Raw genomic sequence first — 24,226 nt, 5'->3', positions numbered from 1 at the left:
GTTGGAAATGGCCACCCATCAAAAATCACATGATTTAAATCAATCAAATCATTTAATTAACAATAAGGTTTTAAATATCATTCACATTATTTCCTTTTTTTATGAATTTTATAGAAATTGTATGCTTGTAATTTAAGTATCGTTATTATCAAAATCAGCAATTTTTCCTGTTAAAATTCTATTTACACCCGTACACCAACTATTTACAATTAAGTTGATGAACAAATTAATTATATAATTAGTTAAAATCAATTTATGTTCATCGCATTGAATAATTGAAAAATCACATCTGCAATTTATAAAAAACACAATTATTATTTTTTTAAGTTTATTATTTCGGGCGATCAAGTCTCAATCATAAAATATATTTCATTAAGTAATTTAATAAATGAATAACATGTGATTTTTTTGTATAATCAATCATGTAATTAAATGCATTAGGATCAATTTCTTGTTGAAGTAAATCAACAATACAATTACAATTTTTAAATATATTAGATTTAGTTTTTTTATTATATATCCAGGGTACATATTTCTTCGCTTCCGAATGCAAAATCAAATTACTAAAAATAATTTGACTCATTGTTGAAATTAAGGAATCAACTGCAAAATCAGAATCTAAATCATCAGATTTTATAAATCATCATATTTAACTGTTTGAGACCCATCTTGACTTTTTACAATTTTTTCAAATTCTATTGATTTAAAAACAGGTTTAATTTCTGCCCAGAATGGGAAATGTGGTGATTTGTTTTTAAGACATCCCTTGAGTATTTTTGCTGTATCACGGTGTGAGTGGCCATTAAATGAATCAAATAATTTATCAAAAATCAGCAATAAATCTACAGTTTCTTCACACTCAGCTAGTAATATGTTGCATTCTGAAACAAAAAAATATATATATACATCATTAATGTTTGTGGTTATTTATGTTCCTATGCAAAATATATATATAATCAATTTCAAAATATATATATGTATATATATGTATTCACAAGAAAAAGTATATATGTATGATTTATATGGATAAAAAATACTTATAATCAAAACATTTAACTGATTTTCATTATGAGTTGCATACCTTCTACAAATGTTTGCTCCATGTCCTTTTCCTTATCCTCCAACATTGAAACTGAAGCGACTGGTTCAACTGATACTTCTGCAACTGCAGATGAGCTGGTGGTATCTAGAAAGTAGCAATAATCTTGTTAGAAAAGACTTAGCACATACTTTAAAACCTATTAATATAATTGTGCAATTCTACAAAAGACTACTTAGAAGTATTTTAACATAATTATAACATTTCACAACTATCAAACAATGTTGTCTCGTCCCAAGCTAAGCAGAACTTGTGTTATGGATACTAGACAGCTGATAAACATACTTTCTAAATATAGAAATAATTTACACCCAGACACAGAACAAAATGATGATGCTCATCACACAAATATTTCTCCTGATTGGGAATCAAACCAAAAACCTCTGGCATAGCACTAAAAGACACTAGCCACTAGACCAACAGGACAGTTAATGCACTTCATTTGCGATGATTAGGTGACAGAAAATAAAATTGAAACAGCACTTGTTGGTCTGTGGTTCATCTTAGGGGCAGATTTCACAGTTATTTCATACATTTAATAGACATCTGCCAAAATGTTAATTGCATATTTGTTTACATGTAAATTGGATGTTATAATATGCAAATATATTTATTTACCTGATGGGATAAGGCTGGTGTAAAAGGTTGGCACTGCATTTCTCGTTAATACCGTTCCTTTACCTATGTAGTATTTCTCAAAATGTTTATAGTCTTATTTGGTTGTAGATGTATGTATCTCCTTTCATTATAATATCATCGTCTAAAACTTGTTTCCAGATCTCAAACCTTTCTTTATAACAGTCTGGCTTAGGAAAATGATGTAATGTACCTGAAATTAGAAAGAATGAGTTAATTGCAGGTTGTGAAATTTATGTTTTAAAAATATAGTGATATATAATAGTACAAACTTCGATCGGATCGTTCCTACAATAAGATCACTTATTCTATCATCAATAATCATCTTACCTCCTTCTTCACATCCAAAATAGCAATGAGTGCGAGAGTATTTCGGTAATCTCGCCATCGTAATCCGTAAAAAACGCAGCCAAATTTTTAAATCAAGTAATGTAAACACACGTCGTAGTCCATTAAACGATGCCAGGGTCAAGAGAAATAAATATATTCGTCGGTATCCGTTCATGAGAAGCCAAGTAAATACGTAGGAAGCAGTTTCGAGGTCCAGAAAACACGCGATGGTCAATAATAGGCAAATAAGTCGAAAATAAAACTTGGTAAACTCACGGCACAAGAAACGAACGTTGAGTGAAAAGTTTTCAAAACATATCAGTGCTGTCATGTCATTAGCAAAATAAAAATTGCGTATAAGATTAATAATTGAAGACCGAAAAGGCGATTCAGTTTTTTTTTAATTTTTTTTAGTTTACTTTTTATTAAATAATATTTATTTAATTATTAAAAGAATAACATTTTGAAGAAAGCAGTTACTGTAGCGGCATCTAGTAATATTTAAGGGAATATTATGCCTTAGTTGACTTGCCCTGTGGCATAGATGGCACCACTTTCCATACATTTTGTTTTCTTGTCCTCAAAGTACTGTACTGTCACCCCCATGGACGCCGCCAAGTCGCGCGTATCTCTCTCACCTTGCAATAATCATTCCCGACCATAAAAATCAAAGAACCATATAAACTTTATTTGCGATTTGTGATTTAAGTGTTATTGTGAAAGATATTTTGAGTTGCGCGTTGCGTCTGTGTTTTGAGGATTAACGATTCGTGGACATCGAGAAAACCGGATTTTTCTGGATAACACCAGTTATCTGCCGATTGTGAGTACTAGAATTTAAATTAGTGATTAGAATAGTTTTGTAATGACAATAGTTGATTCGATTTAAGTTGGCGCGCCTCTTGTACGTGAGGCGTCGCTGTGTGCGTGTACATCGAACACGTTTTACGAATGAACGTAATGTGCGTGTGTGTGTAACGGTGAAAGAAACATTAATGTCTGCTTAGAATGTTTATACAGTTTATTGATTTTGGAAAGTTTTAGCTCGTACACGCCTCGACAGTTTTTAGGGGTGGATATTTTTCCCTCGAGTGCTTGTAATTAATTAGTTTCGGTAAGACGTGGAAACCGTTAATAGGCGTCATTTACTACGAAACGACAGTTCCGGGAAATTGTTTAAATTTAAATTTTCTCGTGTCCAGAGAGTAAATTTATTACCTGTAAATGGAAACATTTATTATATCATAATATATTATTGCGTAAGTAATATGTTTTTATTATATGTCAAAAATATAACCGCAATCTTAACACCAACGCAATTTTCTTTACCTGGAAAATCTATTGCAACTATAAATCATTCCATACATTTCAAATGTCTGATTTAAATACTACTAGATAAAGCCTTTATTCAGTAAGTATTATAAATACATACAAAATCTTGTCTAATTATTTATAAAAATACATTAAAATAAAAACACTCTATCATTTGATATCCTCGTATTTTCTAATTACTTTAACATTATTTATCCTCATAAAAGAAGTAGAATGTACATGTAGTATATCTACATGTACATTCTACTTCTTGCTTTTAATGAATCAATATCTAAACAAGGCACCAATAGACCAAGCTCTTATCAAAAATGAACACAAATGAATACCTTAATACTCGTACCTTTATTTAGAAGGCCGATTACACGATTGAACGATCACTCCGGTCTCGCCAGACAGCCCTCAACGCCTAACCTAGTTCAAGACGTCTGACTTACGTAATTATACGACATACATGTGTATGTGCCTTCAAGGATATAACGAAAACTTGACTTCAGATTTAATCAAATGTCGTGGCATTCGGCCTTATCATCAGGTGACATTTTTCTGCGTTAAATGTTGCCTTGTTTGAATAATGGAGACAGGCAGAGAGCAGGCAGAGAGTTTGTATTAGTGGCTCCTAACCGTATGTTTTGAATATGTCTTTTCATCATGTATAGGATTGTCTCACCATACATATGTCTATAGGTACATGTTTTACCATACTACCTTAGCAGAGCTATATTATAATTATAGAATATCACATCTTTTACTTAACTACTTTTTAGAATTATATCTATACCACATGGTGAAGAGACATTCCTACAAAAATAAGAAATATATTTTATGGAAAACGTAACGCACTTTTATTAATATTTAATATCTAAAAAAAAATATAGGCCACGGGGCAAAGCTGATCATGTAAACGTTTTCAATCGTTGCACATTCCATCAATAAGACCAATGTCAGAATTACAAATAATCTTAACATTTTGAGGACATATAAAAATAGTAACACTTTCGTGACGTCTAGACAGTACTGAAGCAAAAAATACTAGTTCTAAAGCCCTTTTGCTTTTGTCCCGTCAAAACCAACGTGACTTTGGCGTGCAAAAGCTGAATTAAATTTCCAACGAAAATTCGAAATTTCGTTGTGGGTTCTCGCTCAGTAATATTTTTCACCGTACAAATTACGGGACACAGTGCAGTCGGCAAAGAGATGTGCACTTTTAACTAAATTAAAATGTAAATGACTGTTGTTTTTAATTAAAATTACGTTCTATTTTATAACACTTAAAGTGGCTTTTTCTTAAGCTGCGTGTAGGTTAGCTTCTAGTCTAACTGGATTCAGCTGTATGTTCCTATAAGATAGCTCTCCTGTCCGTCTTGCCAAAAAAAATCTTGACAATCGTTGTCGATCATAGAAAATGCTCAAATGTAGGAAAAGAATGAAATGTCATTTCTATACATTTGCCGACACTAGACAAACTACATTTTTAAAACTGTAAGCGCACAATAGAGAGATTGTAGTGTATTGTACACTCAACTGTATAAAAGTGACAATGTCTTCAGACTAATCACGTGACTTCAATTTGACATTTGAATATATGTACTTTATTGATGCGATCAGCGTTTAAACTTATAACACTTGGGATGATCTTAATATCTGTTTTACTGTATCCCGTAGTGATTTGTTATTTCTTGTCTCAATTCATCATCAGACATGCTGTCAAATGTCTACTTACGCATTTCAATTGGTTATCGGGTTTCGTAATAATATCAATAATAAGGATCGATCCATCACTTAATTATCGAACCTTCTATGTACTTCCATATAAGACCAATAGAGTGATTCTTCAGAAAAAAAATAATAGAAATTCGAATAATCATTGCCTATCACGGTTCTTGAGATAAACCCAGATGACGGACGGATGGACTGACAGTGATGCCTTAATTTAAACTACCCGTTATTGTTTCTAGGGAACCCAGCTGTTAAGCTGATAATATCTACTCTACAAACATGTTTTAAAACATTGATCTTGTTTTATGTTACAAATATTTACGTGTACATGTGAGTCGTCGGTTGCCGCAAAATTTATTCATTGAATGTCCTTGCTTGGCCATCGCTATGAGTTTACAAATAAAAAGATTTATCCTTGAGCTTTACGTTCTAATATAAGTCGATACATTGTCAAAGGTTATTTTTAGGGTTCCGCAAAGAAATAGTAAAAACTGAATCGCAACTTAAGGCACCTCCGAGTAAACAATGATATCCATGTACATTTGTCACGTAACAGATATATTTTGGTTACTGCTGTATCAAGAGATATTTTTTTAAGTTTTGAGGGGTGACCGATATTTTTTTGAAATTTCATTATTATTTAGTCTGTTCGTACTCAGCGACCAAATGTATGTTACTGGTTTTCATTTAGATATTCAAAGATTTAATTTATTGGCAAAAAAGTTAAAATTAATTTTAAAGAACAAGAGAATTTCTTGTCAAATCAATGTTAGTGAAGGTTCTTATAAAAACTATACATTTGAAAAAAATAAACCTTTTTCTTAGTCGAATGACCTTTCAGAGACCGGGGTTAATAATATTAAATGCATTGCCATTTAAAGCAGTTTAAGCTTTCAAGCTTAGCTATGTCTGTAATTTTAATTAATCAGACTATCACTTAGACTAAGCTAGGGTGTGGTGAAAGTTAGGTAAATGTACCTACTCCTAGGTATCTTCTTGTTCGTTCTAATTTCTCTGGATCTCTTTTCATTCACGGGATGACTTCATGAGAAGTTTTTTTTTAATTTTCCCAAGCTATTCCAGCTATGTTATGATTGTGGTCCAGTTACATATAGGCATAGAGTTATTCTTTACCAAAAGCCTGTGAAACGTCTATATACTGGTATATTATGTATGTTATGCTCGTGGCTAAGCTATACGCTTGACGCGGTTGGTCCGTAGATGGGTGACCATCTTTGTCATAACGAGTTCCTCCGTGTTTCGGAAGGCACGTTAAATTGTGGGTCCCAGCTGATATTCCTACATCTTTGACAGTCGTTACAGGTAGTCAGAAGCTTGAAAAAGTCTGACAACCAGTGCAACCAAGGGGTATCGTGTTGCCCAGGTAACTGGGTTGAGGAGGTCAGATAGGCAGTCGCTCCTTGTAAAACACTGGTACTTAGCTGAAACCGGTTGGACTGGTAGCCGACCCCATCATAGTTGGGAAAAGGCTAGGCCAATTATGTATGTTCATAATTTCAAAACCTTACATATTTATGTGTTTTACATCCAAATTAAAAAAAAAACTGACAAGGTTATTTTATATTAAACGTTACCACATAAACACCAATAGTTGTCTCGTTTACAGAATGTAAGTCGAACTAAAATTCGTGTGCGGTCAGGTTACCCATTTTCCAAGTCCCCCGAAAAGGGTCGAACTTCTAGAACATTCACTAAATACGATTTTAATGGAGCACCCTTTGAGAACCGATATTCTAAACCTATTCTAACTTTGAAACTGTGAAAGAGATGAGACAATAGATTCCGATTAGTATTAAAAGTTGAGTAAACAAGTTATGTATGGAATGTATTTTTATTTCTGTATAAACTACTGCATGTGTCACTGAATTTTTCCTTAACGCCTGTGCCGATTTTAATGTATTTTTTTGTATTCATGTAGGCGGTGCCCCGCATGGTTTAAATTCAACAATTTCGCTGATTCAGTAGTTTTATTAAACTTTTAGTTACTAAATTTTTGCCTAATTAAAAATATCTTTACTTTAATTAGCAAAAATAAGAAGAAAATATAATAACGAGTAAAATCAATAGACCGGGCAAGACGCGCATATATAGTAATTAATGAAACCTTTCTAAAGTGCCAAACAAAGATTTATTGGAAATAGCAATATTTTGATTTTGAAGAGAGACAGGAGACCTGTATGAAAACAACAACAAGTACTTAGATATGGAAGAAGAATTGATGGTGAAACTTTTGTAAAAAAACAAATGTTCATGTTTTCCTGAATCCATAGTCAAAAGTGTCATAAAACACTAAATAAGACTTCGAACGACCATATTGGTACTATCTTATATTGAACGCTCAAACAGTCACATTATTAACAACAAACAGCAGCTGCATTTATTCTCTCCAATAATATTTCAGCTGCAACACAAAGCTTTTATATTCAAAATACAATATTACCATGCGAAATCTCTCAAAATAATAGCAACGTGAATTCGTAATACCTGAAATAATATATAGAACAAACGAAACGTTTTCGAAGTTACATTTTCGTACGAGAGCAACGAATTAAAATGTAAAATAGTATTGTTAACGAGGTTTCGTAAATAAATTCAATTACTACCGAAACGGTGCAATATGGACACACATATAATACCTACGAAAAGAGAAAAACATTTTCGGTAATCATATTTGTCATAACTAGTTAAAACTGAATGATTATTTTGAATTATTGGTTGCATTTTCGAGATTTTATAAAACATTTCGGCTTTTGTGGGTTTCGAAATAACACATGTTTTCCTAAACCGCAATTACGAGAATATGTAAAATTTTACTGCTCTAAATATTTTGGTAAATAAATGAAAAGATTCTGTAATCACCACAAAATAAATTTACGGAAACATTTTAATTCGTTATTTAAATTTTTAATGAGTAAAAGATAATTTAAGCTAATGTATTAAATGAATATATATGTTTGTGAACCCTTATTGGTTCACAAAGCATGAAGGCTGGCAAAACTAATTGAAATCTTTTAAAAAATGACGTTGTTTGAATAGTGATCGTGTATGATCCTACTGTCTACTAGATACAAGATCCATTAAGGAACGGAGTTATTTTTCTGTAGCTTATACTTTTTGTTTATTCTAGAAACAAATCGATATCTTTTAGTATACATACCAACATTATAACATTACTAGCGCCCCGCCCGCGACTTCGTCCGCGTGGTTAGAAGATATAAGTTATGATTTATACCTGCCCTATTTTTTTCACATTTTCCATTGTATCTTCACTCCTATTAGTCGCAGAGTGATGATATATAGCTTATAACCTTCCTCGATGAATGGTCTATTCAACACAAAAAGAATTTTTCGATTTGGACCAGTAGATCCTGAGATTAGGGCGTTCAAACAAACAAACAAACAAACTCTTCAGCTTTATATATTAGTATAGAAGTATAGATGAATATGATTGTACATCAAAACAAGCAAGGAATCTCGAACACAGCAATTACTTATAACAATCTTCACTAACTTAGTTTCACATAATGAGAGTAGTTATCTCCACTCTATCTTACAAACTGTCTTTAACTACGAAGTCAGCTGTTCAACTAAATGTCAATAATAATTGGTGTACTTAAGTTTCTGTCAAAAGTTCTTGAGAAAAGCCCGGTAGAGTCGACAGGATTTAGTAGAATTGTGACTGTTGTGAAAGTGGGATTCGGTTATTTGCTTTGCAACGTGATGTCTACACGGATAGCCGAGTGGTATAAGTCTTTATCTCAAATCTACAGTGCGCGACTTGTCGCAGGTTCGAGCCCCGCTTCGAACGCTTGATCTGAGTCTCGGTATTTGTGCATGTAACTTGAATGTTTGTATAACCCCTCGCGATAGTAGGATAGGTACAATTTAATGTTTTTATCTGCAGCGCTACCATTTTCCATGTTCCAATCATAAACAAATTGAGTGACAAACTTTTAAATTGTAATTTATCATCATACCAGTTTGTCTTACTTTTAGCCTATTTATATGAAACCCTCATATTTAAGAGTCAATCAATAGTGTTAACAACAAATCAGCAAGAAATATTAAACAGCATTCTGACTGTAGTATCACGAATTCAGTATGGCTTGCCAAAATTGGCGTTTGCGGTTAGAATCAGTTAAAATCTGTCGACAATTTCGGTTACAATCAAACTGACTAATCACTTTAGCTGGCAGTAATCAATGAAACAGACGTGATAGGAAATAGATTGGAGCTAGTGACCTGTGTCGATGTGTTCTGTTAATGTAATGGTTGAAAATAGATGTTATTTGGGTGATTTAGCTATTGTTTTGTTTTATAAGTTAAATTCTGACAGCCTGATTTGTGAACCTACACCGTGTACGGCGCCATCCAAATGCATTTGAAATTGGTTAATGTGTTTAGGAGTACAGTGATAAACACACGTACAGAAGAGTGCTGCATATCAGGTTGAAAACGTAATTATTGAGGAAATTAAATGGGACTAAGTCAAAGGAAAATGAGTTGTTTATGAGATCTTTGTCTGTAGTTTCGGCTGATTTTTTAAACTACAGGAAGAATATAGACAAGGTTTAAGTAGCTGGTATTCTGGTATTACCAAGATCGGTAACTTATTTTTGATATTTTTTAATGTCTAGGTTTTTTACTAAAAATGTAACAAGTGTTGCGTTTGTTTGTGTATATTTCTAAGCCCTGTTTTGAAATGACGTCTGAAATACGATGTCCTAAATAATAACGCAAGATTCTGTTTAAATATTAATGTTTATATTTGCAAATTGCAAATAAACAAAATTATTTAAGAATTACGAAATAATAATGACGCGTGTTGTTTGACATTAAATTATCAAAACAGTTCTTCAAAGAGACCACCTTTTAGCGTACAATAATAGGGGCAGCATAGACACGAAATCGCAAGACAAAATAATTCTTACGGCTTAAAACATAAAGACGTTTTTCAGTCAACAAGATATCATATAAAAATGTTTGTTGCTCTCGTTAATATTTACTTTTCACACATACATACATACCCCGCGGGTTTTGTACAAAAGATCCCGGTTTTTTTTAATTTGGCCTCTGACATTTCTTTTGTGGGATGTAGGCCTTTGCTCAAAGGCTTTCCGTTATGTTGTGGTGTATATTAAAAGAGTTGTAATGTTATTTGATGTTTGCGTTTCAAATTGTCACGGTTTTTAAGGAATGTTAATAGGAAGATAAGTTGAGAAATTGAGATATTTTTACGTTTTATTTGCAGGATTCTTTATGCATTTTGGTGTCTTTAAGTGTAATATTTTGTTAACTACTAAGTTGTGGGAGTATTAATGTTCAGAAAAGAGTGGGTTGATAATCAATACTGAAAAGTCCAGTTCACATTTAAAACTATAGAATATATTTGTTTGATGGTGATTTGGTAGCGGAACACAATTTTTTCTAAAAACCAACCCCAGAGAACGAGTAAAGAATAAAGTATATTAAGGTAGGATTTATCAAAAAGATTCAAGTCACATGCACAAAAATACACTCAGAGTCACAACAAGCATTCGCGGGTAACACAAACGTTTGTTCGGTTTGTTCTAAGCGGGGATCGAACAGTGGGCTTGACGTGGTGACCCCAACAATTAGGCTATCGGTGCAGTCTTTCACCCAACATACCATAATAGATTAAAGAAAAAGATAATCTAGATAATACAGAAAAATAATAACCTAGATCTTGTAACTACAATCCAGTCATAAAGCATTCTCTCCGCTCTAATAAATCTCTGACGTAATAAACAGCTCTACATACCCTCCTTATAAATTATCTGACGCGAGCTTTTTGTATCTGACGCATCTGACGCGGTGATATAGTCATCCATTAATTACGTCATGTCGCCCGACCCCAACCTTTCGCAAATCATATTTATTATAATAAAGAGCCTGAAATTCTATTTTTTGGGCAATAGCATCCCAGCGATACCTCTGTGGGTTAAGTAATGTTATGGAAATTATGATTTTCTGCGGTGATAATGTAGTTGAATTGGTAACCTTATTTGATGGACTGAAATATCTGCTACGGAGCTTAAAAAATAATTTGAAATTAGACTAATAGCAAGAGAGAATTCTAGACACAATGAATATTGATTACATTAAATATAATTATAATACATAATCTATTTCATATTTTGATACAAAAATATCTCCTTATTATAGTCCTTGGGAGAACATACATAATATATGTAGAAACATACGGCTCATGCCACCTAGAATATTTTTCGATTCCTGTGACTAGAGACGATTTTATATTAGCTTGTTTTAGTGCTTTCAAATCCCACGTTTAATCTTTGCCGACAAAATTATCATAGATCCCTAAACTCTTATTCTTATATTATACACCTATACATTTCCCAAATCTTTTGGAAACCTATAAGTATAATTTCAAAGTTTCAGACCATCTGGCCAGATGGAAAGTTTTGGAAGCCCCTCAAACACTTGTGAACGTTGAAATTGCCAACAAAATTCGATTTCTTGTAAAACAAAGCAATTGTTTGCTGAGATTAAAAGTCCAGAGGGCATTTGTGTAACATGCTCTCGAGACAGAAGTTTGTATTTGTGTTTACTTTTAGATCTTGTTACGTGAAAGTGATAATGTAGAGCTAGGTCTTTCAATTCTTTAAAAAAAACTGTTTGTGTGTTGCTCACTGATTTTTTCCCCTAAACCTATTCGGAAGGCAGTTCTTAAAGGATAAGGAAGCATGTTGCAACTAATACCACAAAATCACTTGTTCATTGATTATATTTTCGAATCAAGGTTTTAGATTTTCAAAATATGCCAATTTCTGACACTCTAGCTTAAAATATGACACAAAGTAATGCTCCCAAAACGAAACATGCAGAAGTCTATTTGGTTGTATAGCATCGCCTAAAAGAATTTCCACACCGTTTAATTTTTTGAAGTCTGTAACCCCATAACACCTGAAAAATTCACAAAGAATTACAACGTCAGACATCACTCGTGCTAAAAATAAGGCTGTTGAAAGGTCTTTATGTTTGAGCGGCATAAACGTTATTACCTAAATTGTGTGTACCGGCACCGCGGGATTACTCCTGCTCCCGAATTAATGTTTCATCAGTAATTTCTAAGCTTTGCTCTTGCGGTGTTTATTAAAAGCTCGAAAAGGGAACAGTGTTTGAATTTTTATAAGAATTTTAATTTTTAAAAGAAAATAAGGCATCAAATACGAGTAAAAAAACGTTTTGGAGTAAATATTCTGTTGTAAAAAATTATAGAATATATGAAAATGGCAATGGAAAATTATCTTTCACGCCCATACAAGGCATGCTGCATCAGAAGATGCAAATTGTAGAGTTATAAGATACTGCGCTACTTGCTAATTCTGCTTAGCAATATCTATATTTATATAAAATTAATCTGTTTGTAATATTTAAATAACCGTTTTTTAGTATATGCAGATGCAATATATATACGGTACATACACCAAAGTAACGTGTTCCGGCTAATCTCTGAAAAGCTGAACTGATTTTGACGGGAATTTTATTGGCAGGTGTAAAAAAGAAATTGTATTTGGATCTTAATTTTGTATCAGCCTCATAAATAACCCGTAAGCACGCTCCAAAATTCTTTATCCTAATCGCGTCCTCAACTTTTAACATAATTATCTACAAACTGACCCGAGTCGCGCACATAACCCTAATAAATAAGGGAAATTATGTAATTATAATATCATTTTCTTCAAAATTATCTTCATCACAAAAACCCTTGAAAATATTACATTAAGGTTTATTTTAGCTTAGCAAACTTTGAAAGAATGAGATTTCTCAGAAAGTTCTACGAATACCCTTCTCTTTATAGCCAACAGGTAAAATAACACGGTCCGTAGCCTCCGCTACGCCGTAGTAATGACGTAGCCCGGTCGTAGACAATAGTAGCTCGCTACGAAAGCTCGTAGCTCAAATATCAGTTTATTTTCGTTATTTTTTATTGTATTTGAGATGACAAGTTTATGCAAAATGTGAATTGAAAGGGCAATGTGTATGAATTGTGTGTTTATATAAACTAAATAAATATTACGCCGGCGAATATATTACAGCGGAGTTTGGTCATATTTTTACCAAAACTCATGACATTTTTTGACAGTTTTCTTCTAAATAAACCTTTCAAATACATTGAGTCGTTTGCCTCACAGTGGCACTGGACTTGACTAAGTATTATTATAAACCGACACGAAATACATGCATAAAGTTTAATAACGTTTGTTACTCATTATATTTTAGCACTTCTAAAACCGAAGTTATTAATTAATTCCTTTGTGCGAGTCGTTTTATTAAGAAGGAATGATATGCATGTAACTAAGGCCGAGGTTACATCAAGCGTATGGTTAGTACCCGAGTCTGGGTAATTTTCGTCTATATATTTAAAATGTATGAAAGTTTGTCTATCTATTATCGGGTATCTAACGATAGTTCAGACTACATCTAAATTCGGTTTTTTCCCGAAAAAATTTGCTCTTGTCTAGTAGGGGCTTTTATAAACGTTCATGCACAGAGTTTTTGATCGAGATTTACTCAATCAAAAACCAATGCTTAAAAGTACTACGCGGAAACGAACCCACGACGCGGTTTGGCGTGATGACCAATACAATACATCCGTGCAGCCTTTTAGAACCAGATGGACCTATACTATTAAGTTTTACCTTAAAAAGTCCATTCAAAGGTTGTCAATCAATTCAATATAACGTCCCATTATTTGACCGTGTAACTGTATTCATTTGATAATGTGATACCATATTCTATCCATCCACCGACAAATATATTATTCTGCGTCTGTCTATACGTTTGGTGTGAACGCAGCCTAAGGCAACCTCATTACGCTCGCCTCATCGCCGACCCTTTAGCGCTAATCCTGCTTATTATACAAAGGACCCGAAGGTAAATTGTATACGATGCCTTTATAAGGACGTAGTGGTACTGGTACCTTGTGCTCAGCTCGGTGTGTTTGTAGTCTGGTATGTACTTAAATATTGTAGAGGAACAATAGAAAAAAAAAACTGATTGAAACCAAAAATATCCTGCAAATATTATCATAAACAATCCTACAAATACTATTAAAGCGAAAGTTTGTAGTTGTCTCTTTCACGCAAAAACCACTGAACGGATTTAGATGAAACTTGGTAGATAGATAGTTTATAACCAGGATTAACATATTGGATAGTTATAATCCTGACTTTCTTGTTCCCTTGTAGAAGCTAAGCTAAAAAAAGTATTTTTAACTTAATGATACAAGGTTAGTTATGAAAAAGACTTGTTTTGTGAAAAGCCTCATTAGTCCAACATATAACAAAATCATTCACAAACAAATACTCTACATCCCTAATATTTGTTAATTCAGTCCAATTACGTGTAATTATATTAGATTTCATATCTATTAAGAGGCTCGTTTGGGAGCTGGCGCCTCGAACAACATTTAATCATTTTAACGAGATTTCTCTTTGACGGCGTTACGCGGAAAGGTGTAAAGAAACGGTTTGAATTCGAGATTTTATTATTATTTTAAGCAAAAGGTCCTTTTAATATTTGCGTGATATTTCATTTGTTTCGTGATTAAGTATTATTGGTTAGATTTTTTTGACATAATGGGTTTGGTGTTCAGTTTATAAAGATAAATGATTTTGACGTAAAGAGTGTTAAGCAAGTGGATGGATATAGGGGAAGAGGACAACCAAAGATACGCTGTATGGATTATGTAAAAAACGTTTTTTGTAGGATGACGTCACAATATAAAGAAGGGTATGGACGATGACGACATGTGGCGCCAAAAATTAAATAATTTCAATAAGGGCAGGCAAATGATGATGATTTTGACATCTTCTCTGATATATAAAATTCCCGTGTCACGATGTTAGTTACCGTACTCCTCCGAAACGGCTTAACCGATTTTTACCAAATTTAATATGCGTATTCGTTAGGTCTGAGAATAGAACAACATCTATTTTTCATACCCCTAAGTGATAAGGGTTGATCACACTAAAAAAAATATTTTATTTTTTTAACGAAATTGTTTGTTTTTTTTTTATAATGTGGCATTAAAAGTACATACAACTAAAAAGAAATAATATTCGGCAAAACAACGTTTGCTGGGTCAGCTAGTAATAGGATAAAAAACAGCGATTAAAATTCTAATAACTTAGTAGTAGCAGCGATTTATCGAACACAGGCTAGAGCTTAAATTGATGATGATCATGATTATGATATTGTAGTAGATTTCTGTTACTACAATATTTACTCAAATAAAATCTGGCAACTAGAAATTTTATCTATTGACGATAAAATGTTTTCGACTTTCAAGTTACCTCTTCCCAATATTATGAACGAAAATACTTTTGTTAAGCGTTTTGATGTACGCCATCCCGTCAGTAACTATTGTTACAAGTATTTACTTAACAAAAGCGGCAAACAGTTTGAAGTTCAAAGAGAAAAGGGATCTTGACGTGTAAAGACGTTACGCCATGACCCACTTCGAAACCTGATCGATAAGAGAACGGGTTTTTTGTTATTCTAAAGAAAGTTATGGTGTTCTATCGGTGCTGCGCTTTGACTGCCATGACGTGTGTCGTGAGTTCAAAACCAAGCTTTCTCAAGTATTTTTGGGTTTCCAAAAGTACTCAAAGAGTTTGAATATTACCTAACCAAGGTTCAACTAACTGTCAGAGTGTCACCAGGCTCTTTATCTTTGGGACCGTGATTGCTAGACAGTGAAAATCGCCATATACAGTTGTTGCCACCATAAACAAAAATGTTGTGAAGTAACATCATTTACAGACTGAGTGTGATTGGTCAGATATTTAATTTTAGCCTATAAATTAGCTTCATATCTTTCCAAGTGTCATAAAATTAAGAAAACCATTCAAAACGGGGTACAGTAACAAAAATGTATTAAGCTCCGTAGAGAAATAAGATTTCCTCTAAATATACAATATTTAGTTGACAGAAGGAGCAAATATAAATGCATGGGTTTGATACTCTTTTGAAAAAGTCACGTGACTTTGTTTGAGGAGCTCGTAGCTGTGCTATAACCGCATAAGTGATTCGATCACAGGTTAAGCTATGCTTGACGCGGTTGGTCCGTAGATGGGTGACCATCTTTGTCATAGCGAGTTCCTCCGTGTTTCGGAAGGCACGTTAAATTGTGGGTCCCGGCTGTTATTCCTACATCTTTGATAGTCGTTACAGATAGTCAGAAGCTTGAAAAAGTCGTCTGACAGCCAGTTTAACCAAGGGGTATCGTGTTGCCCATACTGGGTTGAGGAGGTCAGATAGGCAGTCGCTCCTTGTAAAACACTGGTACTCAGCTGAAACCGGTTGGACTGGTAGCCGACCCCAACATAGTTGGGAAAAGGCTAGGCCGATGATGACGTGACTTTGTTTAGTCATCAATGCACAGTAAAACCAGCTATTCACGTAAATTTCTTCTAAAAAATATGTGAAAACCTTTACACATCACTAATGATAAATATACAGATTGACGAGATTATACATACAAGGATCTTGTATCCCTGCCCTAAAGAAACAACGAACCGAGATTAGCTTAAATGCAAACTGGTTCAGCCAATTTATTCGCACAAGTATGTAGCAGTTAGCGTACGCGTGTGGCTTTAGGGCTGATACACATTTATAGGATTTAGTAGAAATGATTTAAGGAGTGTGGAAATTGACGTTGGCGAATATAATTTTGGGTTTTTTGCTGAACTGCCTTTCAATGTGAGGTAACGACATTTTTCGATACCAGAAGGCTTAATTGTTATTTTAGGCTAGTACTGGAAAAATACTAAAATCTCTGGGAAACCAAAATAATCCCCAGATTCTTATTTGTATTTGACTTCATCTCTATCTCGAGTTCTGTACCCGAAGACTGCGTTGAAATGTTTCAAATATTTATTTATTTAATAGCTAATGTATACCAAAAATGATAAAAAACACAGCGTAAAAGATGCACAATAGTGGCAGATTATAACATAAGAAACGTTTCCAGCAGACCCGCGATAATTAATTGCATACAAAAAATTCAACCACTTCTCATATTGCGAGTATTATACATACATAACATTACTAAGAACCGTCAACGTTACCAGTTCTCCTAAAACAAAACCGCGTCCAAATCGGTTCACTTATGTAAGCGTCGAAATTTTACCAACCCCTTCGGGACTAGAAACAAGTATCATTGTACAATTCATCATGGCACCAAGTGGTATGTGTATCGGCCCTTACATCTCGAACGTATATACATATTAATCTGTTTTTTTTCGCGTATCCTCACTGATACTTGTAAGCCGTTTGCTGTTATCCCTTGTTTATACTCAAAAGGACTGTAAATAATAAATATTTATACTGTATAAGTAGGACCGAATTGAGAAATCTTCCGCAAATCCGACGGCAAAATGTTTTTGAGATGTATCATTAAAATTGAAATCATACAAGTGTTTTGTGAAACCATTCCGTTTTATTTATTGTACTGATTCTTGGGAATATTGTTTTATGATCGTTGGTAATTTTTGCGATAGCTCATTAAAATAAAGCTGCTTTTAAACGGATTCGTGTTTTTTGTGTCGCGCGTTACTTAAGTCACAACGCGTAAATTATATCAAAGTACCTACTCGAAATATAATATTATTTCGAGATACAAAAAAAAACATTGAATCACACAATGTGCTAGTTGAAAAGAAATGAAGTTATTCATAGTGTAAGGAGAATATTAAATATCATTACTAGTTTTTGAGCGGGATGGAGTCAACGTTCGATATCAAATTTAGTTTTAATCACGTAAAATTATAACAGTGTATATGTATACGTCTTGACTTATGGATTTAAGTTGTCACTTTAAGGCATTAGCTGCGATTTAAAAAAAAAATCAACTTTAATATTGTGACAGATGACAATACAAAAAATAATTTTATACTGGTATAAACAGATGGCGTTAGTAGCTTTATATTTTATTCTAAGTAAAATCGAACACATTTCATCAGTATATTTCCCGACACATTTAATTGACTACAAACTAAGACGAGCCAAACCTTGTGTAAGACACAATAGACAATTTATAGTGAGACGGCACTGACTTGATCTATGGCGGTTAATATCAGTAGCAGCTTCATTCAGTAGCGTGACCCTTGTCAAATACAGGGTGACTGTGACTGTTGCGAAATAGATAGGAAGGTTTAAGATTATGTGGTGGCTGTGCTTGGAATTTGTACCTTTAAAGATGCATTCCAAATAAAGCGGAGTTGTTTTAAAATAGAATTTCGGTCTGGGCCCCAATTCTGCTATTTTACAATAGCCGATGAATGAAAGACAGTCGGATTGAATTTGAAATTATTCCTTTATTCTTAAGCGTTAGTCAACACAATCATTGGAAATTCATTATATTGACCTTGAGTGTGCCGTCCTTTACTGAATTTACAATTATTGTGAAGAAAAATGGTTAAGAGAATACGAAAATTGTCAATTTAGGCCACATTTCATTCATTCATCGGAATTGGGGCGATGTTGTTATGTCTTGTATCATAACCTAAACATGAATGATTTAAAATTAGTATATAGTGAAGGAAAACTAAAATAAATGAATAAGGAAGGCTATTTTGTAACTTTAAAATGAAGACAGCGGTATTAAGGTTTTTTTTTGGAACCGAGTTGAAAATGTAAAAAATATTATCACCAGGAACAGGCTTTAACCAAAATTTTAACCATAATTGAAAAATGAAATGAGTAAAAGAAAAACATATTAATATTTCTGTTTTTTCTTTGGCTTAAGCGAGAGTCGGTATAAATATAACAAAGATACCTACTCTTGGTGGTTACCAATCCTATTATACGGAGACAAATAAATTAATTTTGACTTTGTAATTCCAACCTACAAGGTTTTATATGTCTAAAAAACATCTTCTTAAATCCTGCCAGGCTTTTAGACACGTTTTCTCACTCTGACAAAGATGAAGATGTATTTTTTGATGCTTTGTACATAAAAAATAATTTTATTTTTTATTAATACGGTGTAAGGTGCGTCTAAGTTTAGTCTTATATGGTTTTTAAAGAATCAAACAAAGTGGGAGGTTTTGCGTTTGTTTTCTCATAACCACTCATAACTTTACAAAAAGGTCTTCGGACCAATTTTAATTGAACATGAAATAACTGTCATTTAGTAAAGTTTGGCCCAGAAGTTTCGATTTGAAGTCAGTTGTATGTTTTTGTTTAAAAATATATTATTTGTTAAATTATAAGTATAAGGTCTAGTTTTCATCAGATTACATATACAAACTATTCACACCCTTCTAAATCCCATAAGCATCTGTTAACGCAGTCAGCCAAAAAGCTAAAACTATCTTCCCGTTTAGTTTTCCATATTATTAAAGTGTAGACAATATGCAAGCCCTGGCTCTCTGCCAACTCCCTATCAACATCTCTAGCTCTTGCTCGCTGCCTTGACACTCAAGTTATTGGCTCTCACAACTTCACGGCACATTTGTTACAGTATAATACGTTTCATAAACATATGATTTGAATAGAACTGTGAAATGGTGCAGATATATATACTTAACGGATAGCCGAGTGTTTGAGGTCACCACGCAAAATCCACTGTGCAAAATCCACTCTGCTGGGGAGTTTGTTGCACCGTTTCTTCTCTCACAGCAAAAGCACTTAGGAAGCGGTGATGGGTGGGCGAAACTGGGTGCTGTCCAATGTAACCTGACCTTCAAAAAGTGCTACTTAGTAGCCTAATTTGAATAAATGAATTTTGATTTTGATTTTGCAAGACCTGTTGCGGATTCTATCCTCGCGTGGGGAAGGCATTTGTGTCGTCCACGAAGGCTTGTCCTGACCCTGGGGTTCTTTGTGCACGTTCTAGTTATATGCACAAAGACACAGGTTATCTGTGTCGTAAATTATATAAACTCGTATATTTGAGCGATTTGATCAGCGTTACTCCTTGAACAAATGCCATTTGTCTAAACGGAGAATGCAGTACTTTGCAATGTAGAGCAACTTGCATTACGCTGAATCTACTTCAATTATTATTTTGCAAAAAGCCCTGTGTGTGATCTTCGTTTATATACATTGCAAGGCGTAACTCAAAAACCAAATTACGAGAGAAGTATGAAAGCCAAATTGTTATCACTTTACTACTAAACCGAGTTATTCACCAAAGTAATCGGTTCGCCAAATACTCTGTATTCTGTGAGTCATGTTCTAGCCATCTCTACTTTATAGACTCCTAATAAAGAACACTTTGAACGTACCTGTAAAGAAAACACTTCTGAATAACATTCTCGTAAACATTCTCACGCGTGGGTATTCGAATGCAAAAATAAATAACTAAACAGCTCGAAGATGCGGAGAAATAAATTCGTAAAAACATTCAGTACTTGTACCACGACACCTTAAAGCGAGACTCTTGTCGTTGTACAAGCGAGATGCCGCTATACATTGTACATCGTGCCGTCTCCCTTCTACTGTAGAAAAGTACTTCAAGAGCTTATATGAAGCTGTTCATTGGTACAAGTAGTGTGTATCTCGTCGTATATTGTGTGGTAGTGAAGTTTGCGCCATTAGGACTCGTTATGGAGACGCAATCAGTCGGTGGCGCTCACATTGAAGTCAGTCACAGTGAGAAAGGAAAGATTGCCCGCGGAAAAGTGGTACGGGGGATATGACGAGCGGTAGCGGGCAGAAAAATAGAAGAAAGATGATTAGGTGGTAACAGAACAGTGTTATAACCATATGCTAGGTGTGACAGCCTAATGTCTTTTCAAATTCATGTTTGTCTTAGAAATTCACTTTTTAAAAGCCACATCAAAGGCCAGGGGGCAGTCTACACCAGGATGTATTACCAGGCTGTACAACGCTCATGGCAGATGGCACATGAACCATATGAAAAGCAGAAGTAGGTCATAGCTGTTCTATGTTCTCATTTGTATAATTTGAAATCTCTCAAAGCCGAATCAACCTTAAGTTACTAAACATTTCAGCGCTTTTAAGCGTGGTTGCCAATTTCAATGGAAAACTGGCAGCCATTTACCGGAAGACTTTGGCGTAGAGTGGGACACTGATGGCGTATAATAATAAATAAATAATCCACAAATCTGAATACTTTATTATTAGTCTAGAGTTCAAATGATTCCCTAACTTTTACCTCTAATTCAGAGCTTTAAGTTCACAACTTAGACCAAACATAATCCACAGTGATTTCAGTAACAGTCACCGCATAGCTATAACTACACAAACCATTCGCTCTACCGGTTATTACTCAGGCCAGGGGTGTCGCAGGCTTGGGTCGCAACCGCCAGGGGTGTCACAGCCTCTATCCCGCATTAGCTTAGAATTGTAAGCTTTGTACGAGTTGGTTCAGCCGCAGATCGCTTTGACTACTGTTTTAGCGGTTGGTTTAGTATTATAGCCTGCAGTTCTGCAGTTGCACTGGTTTGTGTGGATTTAGATTATAAATTCTTGTCTTTGCTTTCTAAAACACAATATGGCTAGCTGTTTGTCTGAATTTCTGTATAAACAGAACTGTGGACGTTTTTCTTTTTGTTAATTAAGCCGATTAGTCGACAATGACATGTGTTGACAGTCATTTATGACAAATTAAATGTAGAGTCCTTATTTAGGCATTAAAAACAACGCACTCGTCATCCACCTCTACCTTAATCTTTCCTGTCCATCAAAAAGTTGTCTGGAAGATATCGCCGTTAGCGATAAGACCGCCAGTACACCCTTACTTTGTAAGTTCTCACTGCTGTCATTTTATGGTGTACAGTAAAGAATATTAAAATCGAATAATCCTTTAGAATCAGTATGTTTTTTCGCTCCCACAAATACAATACAACTTGAACCTTTAAATGTTCGGAGACACACTTATGATAATATTCTACTACGTAACTCTACAGATAAGCTACTACATTAAGAAAACATTTAAAAGAACTTATTCAAGCAAGCTTCCAGATAAATAACCAACAATACCATGTTATAACGTTTCATTTATGCAGCATACAATAGGACAACTTACGACTTGCAGCCATTTACGTTACCGTTCCGTTTTAAAGTGCACTAGATAAACTGGTTCGGGTTTCTTCGCATTTCAATCTTAGATATAAAGTTTTAGGTAAAAATATGTTGCCTTTTGTACTTTTCTATGTATAGTTAGCTGTTTTTATATTATAAAGCTGAAGAATTTCGTGCTGTTGGGAACTATTGGTTCGATTATTTTTTTTCTGTTGTCTAGTCTCTGGGTCTGTCTGATAGGAAGTTCACCGCCCCTCGACCGAAACTAGGCTCGTGGCTGGCGCATTTGGGTTCCATGTGTGTTTCAAAGAGATGTCAGCAAGTTCTGGTGATCCCATTAGTGCGGACGCCTGCCGGGCTAGTGGGATTGTCCGAAAGGGTTATCAAAACCCCGGTACACAATGGATAAAGAATAGAACAGCGATGGTTCTAGTCAGTTAAAATCTGACACTCCCATTCCAATTTCCTATCTGGGAAAATAGAAAAATCTGAATATGTTGGAATACGCCTGGGAATCCATGGAACTCCGGTAGTTTAATATGCGTTTTTTTCGAAGTATGTAAATCATCTTTACTTGAGCGTTGTTGACCTTTGAATTTGACTTTATCGGATTAATTTTCGTTTAGACTATTTTGCTAATTTTATTAGGTATTGTTGTCTCCTTGTAATATAACCATAAGTATTTACTATGAATACGTAGATTTAATGTTATTAAGTCCTTTGAATAGCGTTGTGGTCTGAAATACAGACATCACTCATCTAGTTTAGACACAGTATTGTAACTTGAATACCTACTGGTTTGAGGTTTAGCCACATTTCAGATGAAGTTCTTATCACCTGGCTTCATAAAGAGCTAGGTGTTATAGTGAGCGTTTACAAAATTAAGTGTGATTTGCTTGTTCATATAACATAATAAAAATTACGTTATTGAATCCATGAAGAAGAATATCCTGAGGAAACCAAGATTAAAAATAAAGAAATCCTTAATCACCAATCAGGGCCCCAATTCTGCTATTTTACAATATATTGGCTAATCGTATTCTTTCAAGCATTTTTCCTACACGATTATTGGAAAATCAGTACGGGACGATAGACTCAAGATGAATACAATGAATTTTCTTTTATTTTGTAAGCAAAATGCTCAAGAAAATTAGAATAATTTCAAAGTTAATCCAATTGCCATTCATACATCGGCCATTGTAAATAGCAGAATCGGGGCCTTGTAGTGAACCAGCGTTGTGATAAATGCCAACGTTCCCCATACCAGAATAGGCTTCTGCCCTGCAATGGGACATCCATAGGCTGATACTATTATTAATGTTCAGGCCTCTGTATATAGAATACAATGTCATAGGTAACGTACGTGTTAATATCCAATATATCGGCCAATATATCGGCCACAGACTATCATCAAACGTCTGACCTTATGACCTCTATAAAACTAAGAGCCAGGCTTTAAATTCAATCTAAAACAGCAACAGGTTTCCATCTGTAACCAACGTAAATCGTCCAGTACTTCATGGATTATGTTTTTGAAGAGATTGATACGAATCTTAAAGAATAGAAATTAAAAATAATATTATTAATTCACCTCGGGATTTTACAATATAAAAATAAGTTTTGTTTTTTCAGAGTGAAGAAGAAATTGAAAAAAAAATGCCTATCATATCAAATTTGCACCCAAAATTACTTTAATATAATTCAAATTATTATTTTTCATAGATAGATCATGACAAGACAAAAAACCCTACTTAATTATAAACACGAAAGTTTGTATGTTTGGAAGTATGGATGTTTGTTCCTCTTTCGCGCCAAAACCACTGAAGGGATTTAGACGAAACTTGGTGCACAGATAGTTTATAACCAGGATTAATACAAAGGATAGTTTTTGTCCCGATTTTATGTTCCCGTGGGATAAGATTTGATTTGTAGCTTATGTTTAAGACATTAATACTGCGTATTCAATAAATATACATTTCTAAAACGCTTTCTACGTGAGTACGATTTTTGAACACTTATGTTTGTGTGCTTAACGTACATACATAATGT

General features: G+C 34.0%; 1 protein-coding gene across 1 annotated transcript in view; it reads left to right on the top strand.

Moving 5' to 3' along the window:
* Nucleotides 1–2,670: 2,670 nt before the first annotated feature.
* The window catches only part of LOC113495528 (pikachurin-like), a 160,015-nt gene continuing 138,459 nt past the window's right edge, over nt 2,671–24,226 (top strand). The window contains exon 1 of the mRNA XM_026874285.1: nt 2,671–2,888. The gene's annotated coding sequence lies outside the window, so the exon portion shown is untranslated. The remainder of the gene's footprint in view (nt 2,889–24,226) is intronic.

Source organism: Trichoplusia ni, chromosome 7 (assembly GCF_003590095.1).
Source record: "Trichoplusia ni isolate ovarian cell line Hi5 chromosome 7, tn1, whole genome shotgun sequence".
NCBI lineage: Eukaryota > Metazoa > Arthropoda > Insecta > Lepidoptera > Noctuidae > Trichoplusia > Trichoplusia ni.
Note: the sequence above shows the minus strand (reverse complement) of the source record. Positions and strands in the feature narration are given on the sequence as shown.